Consider the following 6,929-nt stretch of genomic DNA (forward strand, 5'->3'; position numbering starts at 1 on the left):
GTGACAAATATTTAGTCGTGTCATTGTTTTGGTTTAAGTTTCTCTGTTGTTAAAAATGCAGCTGACAACGCTGGACTGCTGGTGCATTCAAGGACAATCTGACATCTGAGAGTTTGTGAGTTGGCAGCTGAACAGCAACTTCTTTGCTGGAGTTCAGTGTGTTATAAAATTGCTTCTGAAAGTTCTTAATTGGCCAAATTTCAGTTGCAAATTCAGTAAAAAGAACAGATGTTGAAATATAATTAAAAATAGTCCCTACAATTCACTATTTCCTGTATTTTGTTGGTTTAAAAACTAGCGACCAACTGTTTAAAGATATTTCTAAACCTTCCTAAGAATGAAACTTTAAATTTTTGAGGCCTCTTTTTAAAAATGGAAATCTTCAGTAGGAGCCAGTAGACGGAGCAACATGGTGATGATTTAGATTTGTTTGTGGGAATTGTTCACAAAACTAAAAACAATTTCAATGTTTCATAAACGCATCCAGCTGTCATAACAAATTTGCTGAAAAGAAAAGTCTGAAAACTGGGAAAACACACACACACACACTCACACACACACACACACACACACACACACACACACACACACACACACACACACACACACACACACACACACACACACACACACACACACACACACACACACACAGGTGACAGCATCACAGGTGAAACCCCACCGGCCTCTCGCCCCCTCTACCCGTCTCCATGGAGACCGGTCCTGGAGAGCCCGTGGTAACCCGACACGATGAGGGATGCTGGGGGATGGATCCAGTTACTCCGGCCGCCTGGTAAAGGCTCAACCCGTAAGTTTAAAGGGTTTACAACGCGGCACTATGTCACCCGAAACACCGACAAAGAGCGGAACAGACGTGAAAAGTCAGAGGCAGATATTAAAGGAATTAATAATATGAATATCTATAAAAGGCTGCTAAATTCAGGTTTTGAATACTTGTATGTTTGTATTCAGCACTAATCACTAATCTATTAAACAGAAACGTTTGCAGAAAACTTTTCTCTACTTCCAGCTTCTCAAATGTGAAGACTTTTTGGTTCCTAAGCACTTGTAAATGATGGAAGGTTGGGTTCTGTAAACTTGTGTTTTTGTGCATTTTCACGCACATTTTGGGATATTTGATAGACTAAATAAATCATCAACTAGTCAAAAAACACTGATAATCATAAGTCAGTATTTGTGTACTCAGATATTCTACTTGAGTAAAAATGATAATACCTCAGTGTAAAAATACTCTGTTACAAGTAAAGTTCTGCATTTCACTTACTTAAGTAAGAGCTCAAAAGTATTAGCATCAAAATATACTTAAAGTATCAAAAGTAAAAGTACTTGTTATGCAGAACAATATACTTTATATTGTTGATGCATTAATGTGGCCATCATTTTGAAATTGCAGCTGGTAAAATGTTTCTAATTTTGCTAACTTTATCTACTGCTGGGTGGTTTAATCTGTAGTACTACATCATCATTAATCAGGTATTGTATAAGTTATATAAATATCATAAAATCTGCAAGGTAACTATACTTATTAAATAAATGTAGTGGAGTAAAAAGTACAATATTTCCCCCACCAAAAATGTAGTGTAGTAGTAGTATAAAGTAGCATGAAATGGAAATACCTAAGTACAAGTTTGAGGTACTTGTACTATATACAGTACTTGGGTAAATGTAATTGCTTCCTTAATAAATACACATTTCTACTGTTTTCAAAATATTTAAAGCATAGTAATTAAAAACATGACATTGCTCTGATTAAGAGATAGTATTTGTATTTGCTTACATGTTCTTACAAGTCTTCATCTGTATTTAAGATCAATTCATTTAATTGTTTTGTTATTTATTTTTCTATATATTTGATTTCTACGAGGCTGCATTGTTGATTAAATAAACTGGAGTTTATCCCTCTTGTTCTTGGGGTCACACGGGGTAAAGATGGAGCTCATTTTTCTGCATATTTTTGTACTGCCACATCATCATTTGTTACCTGATGTTTATTTTGTATATTTAATATAATCTACAAAGTAACTTAAATTGTCTAATAAATGTAGTGGGAGTACAATCATTAATCATTATACAGAAGTATAAAGTAGCAAAAAAAAAAAGGAAAAATGCAAGTAAAATTTTGAGGTACTTTGCACAGTACTTCCTTAATAAATACTGTAAAAAACAGTAATAAATGTGTAATAAATACACATTTATTACTGTTTCCAAAATATTTAAAGCAAGCTGTAATTAAAAACATGACATTGTTCTGATTAAGAGATAGTATTTTTATATGATTACATGTTCTTACAAGTCTTCATCTGTACTTAGGATCAATTTATTAATTTATTATATTATTAATTAATTTATTATGTTATTTTTCTATATAGGCTGCATTGTTGATTAAATAAATTGTAGTTTATCCCTCTTGTTCTTGGGGTAAAGATGCATCAATGGTGAAGTATTAATCATGCATTTAAACACTAATTGTTCTGAATACCGAAAAATAAAATGCACTAATAAAAAAACACAATACTAAATGTAGATTTTATTATGTTATTTATTTATTATGTTATTTATTATGTTATTTATTAATTATTTATTTATTGTTATTAATTAATTTATTATGTTATTTATTTATTATGTTATTTATTTATTATATTTATTTATTATGTTATTTAATTAATTATTATGTTATTTATTTATTTATGTTATTTATTTATTATGTTATTTGTCTATACAAGCTGCATTAATGATTTATATAACTGTGGTTTATCCCTCTTGTTCTTGGGCTAAATATGCATCAATGGTGAAGTATTAATCATGCATTTAAACACTAATTGTTCTAAATACCGCAATAATAAAAAAAAAAAAAATGCACTAATAAAAAAACACAATACTAAATATTAGATTGTATTATGTTATTTATTTATTATGTTATTTATTTATTTATTTATTTGCTATTTATTTATTATGTTATTTATTATGTTATTTATTATTATGTTATTTATTTATTTATTTATTTATTATGTTATTTGTCTATACAAGCTGCATTATTGATTTATATAACTGTGGTTTATCCCTCTTGTTCTTGGGCTAAATATGCATCAATGGTGAAGTATTAATCATGCATTTAAACACTAATTGTTCTGAATACCGAAAAATAAAATGCACTAATAAAAAAACACAATACTAAATGCAGATTTTATTATGTTATTTATTTATTATGTTATTTATTTATTATTTATTTATTTATTATTATTTATTTATTTATTTATTATGTTATTTATTATGTTATTTAGTTATTTAGTTATTTATTATGTTATTTATTTATTATGTTATTATTTATTTATTATGTTATTTGTCTATACAGGCTGCATTATTGATTTATATAACTGTGGTTTATCCCTCTTGTTCTTGGGCTAAATATGCATCAATGGTGAAGTATTAATCATGCATTTAAACACTAATTGTTCTAAATACCGAAAAATAAAATGCACTAATAAAAAAACACAATACTAAATGCAGATTTTATTATGTTATTATGTTATTTATTATGTTATTTTTTTATTATTTATTCATTGTTATTAATTAATTTATTATGTTATTTATTTAATATGTTATTTATTATGTTATTTATTATATTATTAATTAATGTATTATGTTATTTATTTATTATGTTATCTATTATGTTATTAATTAATTTAATATGTTATTTGTCTATACAAGCTGCATTATTGATTTATATAACTGTGGTTTATCCCTCTTGTTCTTGGGCTAAATATGCATCAATGGTGAAGTATTAATCATGCATTTAAACACTAATTGTTCTAAATACCGAAAAATAAAATGCACTAATAAAAAAACACAATACTAAATGCAGATTTTGTGCAAAAACCCCTGACACACACACACACACACACACACACACACAGAAGGTTTTTTTTTTTTTTTTTTGCACAAAATCTGCAGCAGCCATCATCCTCTCTGCTCGTGCACGCTGCTCACCACCTCACATGCACAGTTCTGCATTTTAAAGCAAAAAAAAAAAAAAAAAGGCTAGCATTGAGCTAACTAGCATGCTGCAGACGTTAGCATGCGGGCTAACACGCTCCTGCAGCACCGCGGTGGCGGAGGCGAGACCAGAGGCTAGGCTAGGCTAGGCTAAGCTAAGCTAAACATCCACTGATTGCGGACTCACCGGAGCTTTGAGACGGGCTGCAGCCGGGTCGGTGGGTGCTGCGTCCCGGTACCGTGCAGACAGATGCAGAGACACGCACACACACACACGCACACGCACACACACACACACACACACTTTGTTGACGCAGACCGGAGAGCTGCAACAGCTGACGTGGGGCTGCGTTCAGGGACGGCTGGGAAACCGGAGCAGCGTCATCGCCTTGTTTTGGTGGTGTGTTTGTCCCTGAAACCCACTCAAATAATGTATTTCTACTATATTAAATAATGTATTTAATATAGTAGAAATACTATTATTTATATATAGTAGTAGAAAATTTAATATGGTTAAATACTTTATTTTAATATATAGAAATAATTATTTAATATAGTAGAAATAAGGTGTTTAATATACTTTTAGATTTTATCACGTCACTTTATTTATTAATATTTCTACTATATTAAATAATGTATTTTACTATATTAAATAATGTATTTAATATAGTAGAAATACTTTATTTAATATAGTAGAAATACTTTATTTAATATAGTAGAAATACATTATTTAATATATATAGAAATACTTTATTTAATATAGTAGAAATACATTATTTAATATAGTAGAAATATTTGTATTTTTTATTTTTTACTATATTAAATAATTTATTTCTACTATATTAAATAATGTATTTAATATAGTAGAAATACTTTATTTAATATAGTAGAAATACTTTATTTAATATAGTAGAAATACTTTTTTATTTAATATAGTAAATAATGTATTTAACTATATTAAATAAATATTTCTACTATATTAAATAATGTATTTTCTAGTAGAAATATATTTAAATAATTATTTAATATAGTAGAAATACTTTATTTAATATAGTAGAAATACTTTATTTAATATAGTAGAAATACTATATTTAATATAGTAGAAATACATTATTTAATATAGTAGAAATACTTTATTTAATATAGTAGAAATACATTATTTAATATAGTAGAAATACTTTATTTAATATAGTAGAAATACATTATTTAATATAGTAGAAAATAGAAATTATTTAAAAGTATTTCTACTATATTAAATAATGTATTTAATATAGTAGAAATACTTTATTTAATATAGTAGAAAATAAAAAAATTTATTTTATTTAATATAGTATAAATACATTATTTAATATATAGAAATTATTTAATATAGTAGAAATACTTTATTTAATATAGTAGAAATACATTATTTAATATAGTAGAAATACATTATTTAATATAGTAGAAATTTAATATAGTTTATTTAATATAGTAGAAAATAAAAAAAGAAATTAAATAAACTATATTAAATAAAGAAATTTTATTTAATATATTAAATAATGTATTTAATATAGTAGAAATACTTTATTTAATATAGTAGAAATACTTTATTTAATATAGTAGAAATACATTATTTAATATAGTAGAAATACTTTATTTAATATATTAGAAATACATTATTTTATAGTAGAAATACATTATTTAATATAGTAGAAATACATTATTTAATATATTAAAATATTTGGATATTAATGTGTTTATTTGAAATATAGAAATACTTTATTTAATATATATTTAATATAAATATTTCTACTATATTAAATACTTTATTTAATATAGTAGAAATACATTATTTAATATAGTAGAAATACTTATTTATTTAATATAGTAGAAATACATTATTTAATATAGTAGAAAAATTAGTATTTCTATATATTAAATAATGTTAAATGACGTGATAAAGAAAAATATTCTACTATATTAAATAAAAAATTTGTATTTCTATCTTATATTAAATACAGGCTTTTATGTATTTAATATAAGAAAAAATATAGTAGAAATAATTAAATATAGTTAATATAGAAATACTTTATTTTTAGTATTTGAAGTGATAAAAGGTAAAAAGGGACTATTAAATAATGTATGTTTATAAAAAAATATATTAAAATACTTTATTTTATAGTAGAAATGTATTTCTACTATATTAAATAAAGTATTTGGATAACATCTTTTCTTATATAATTTAACTTATTTGTTATGTATAAGAGCCTGTATTTTTTTATTTATACATACAAATTGTAATATTAATAGTCCCTTTTTACTTTTTCTTTTATCACGTCATTAAACACCTTGATTTTACTATATTAAAGAGTTTATTTGGATATGTACTGTGTGTGATGATATGTAACGCTATAAGTATGTATTATATTGTATGTTATATTATAAGAATACAAGAGATTTTAGTGAATATGTATTTAGTCATAGATATACAGTATATTCTCAGACAAAACTGCAGGATTTATGGAGGTTTTATAAAAGAGTCATAATGAAGCAATGTGTAGATTAATTAATAAACTGATGTGCTTGACATTTTCCATATAATTCCCATAATGGGTAGCTGGACTATCTGTGTTTTATGGTCAGTGTTGAGCTCACTTCTCAAGGCAATAGATTACTTATCACTCATTACTCATTAACAAATTAAACATGTATTCTCACTTATTTCTCTTCAGAAGTGGTTATTGGTTATGTGGACACTGTGCTTGTAACATTTATTAGTAACATTTTGCCACCAGACGAAAAAACGACAAGAAAGAGATTAAAAAAGACTACAACAAAGATTGAAAATGATCGCTTACACCTTTTACATGTCTGTGTATTCATGTCCCTTTATCCTTCCATGGAAGCAACCTGGTAAACAACCACTAAATGGACCT

At 25.9% G+C, this 6,929-nt stretch overlaps 1 protein-coding gene across 1 annotated transcript in view; it reads right to left on the minus strand.

Annotated features, from left to right (window-relative positions):
- Nucleotides 1-4,332, minus strand: part of rab3ip (RAB3A interacting protein (rabin3)) — a 14,190-nt gene extending 9,858 nt beyond the window's left edge. The window contains 1 exon segment of the mRNA XM_054624645.1: nt 4,202-4,332. The gene's annotated coding sequence lies outside the window, so the exon portion shown is untranslated.
- Nucleotides 4,333-6,929: the final 2,597 nt, after the last annotated feature.

This window comes from Anoplopoma fimbria, chromosome 23, assembly GCF_027596085.1.
Source record: "Anoplopoma fimbria isolate UVic2021 breed Golden Eagle Sablefish chromosome 23, Afim_UVic_2022, whole genome shotgun sequence".
NCBI lineage: Eukaryota > Metazoa > Chordata > Actinopteri > Perciformes > Anoplopomatidae > Anoplopoma > Anoplopoma fimbria.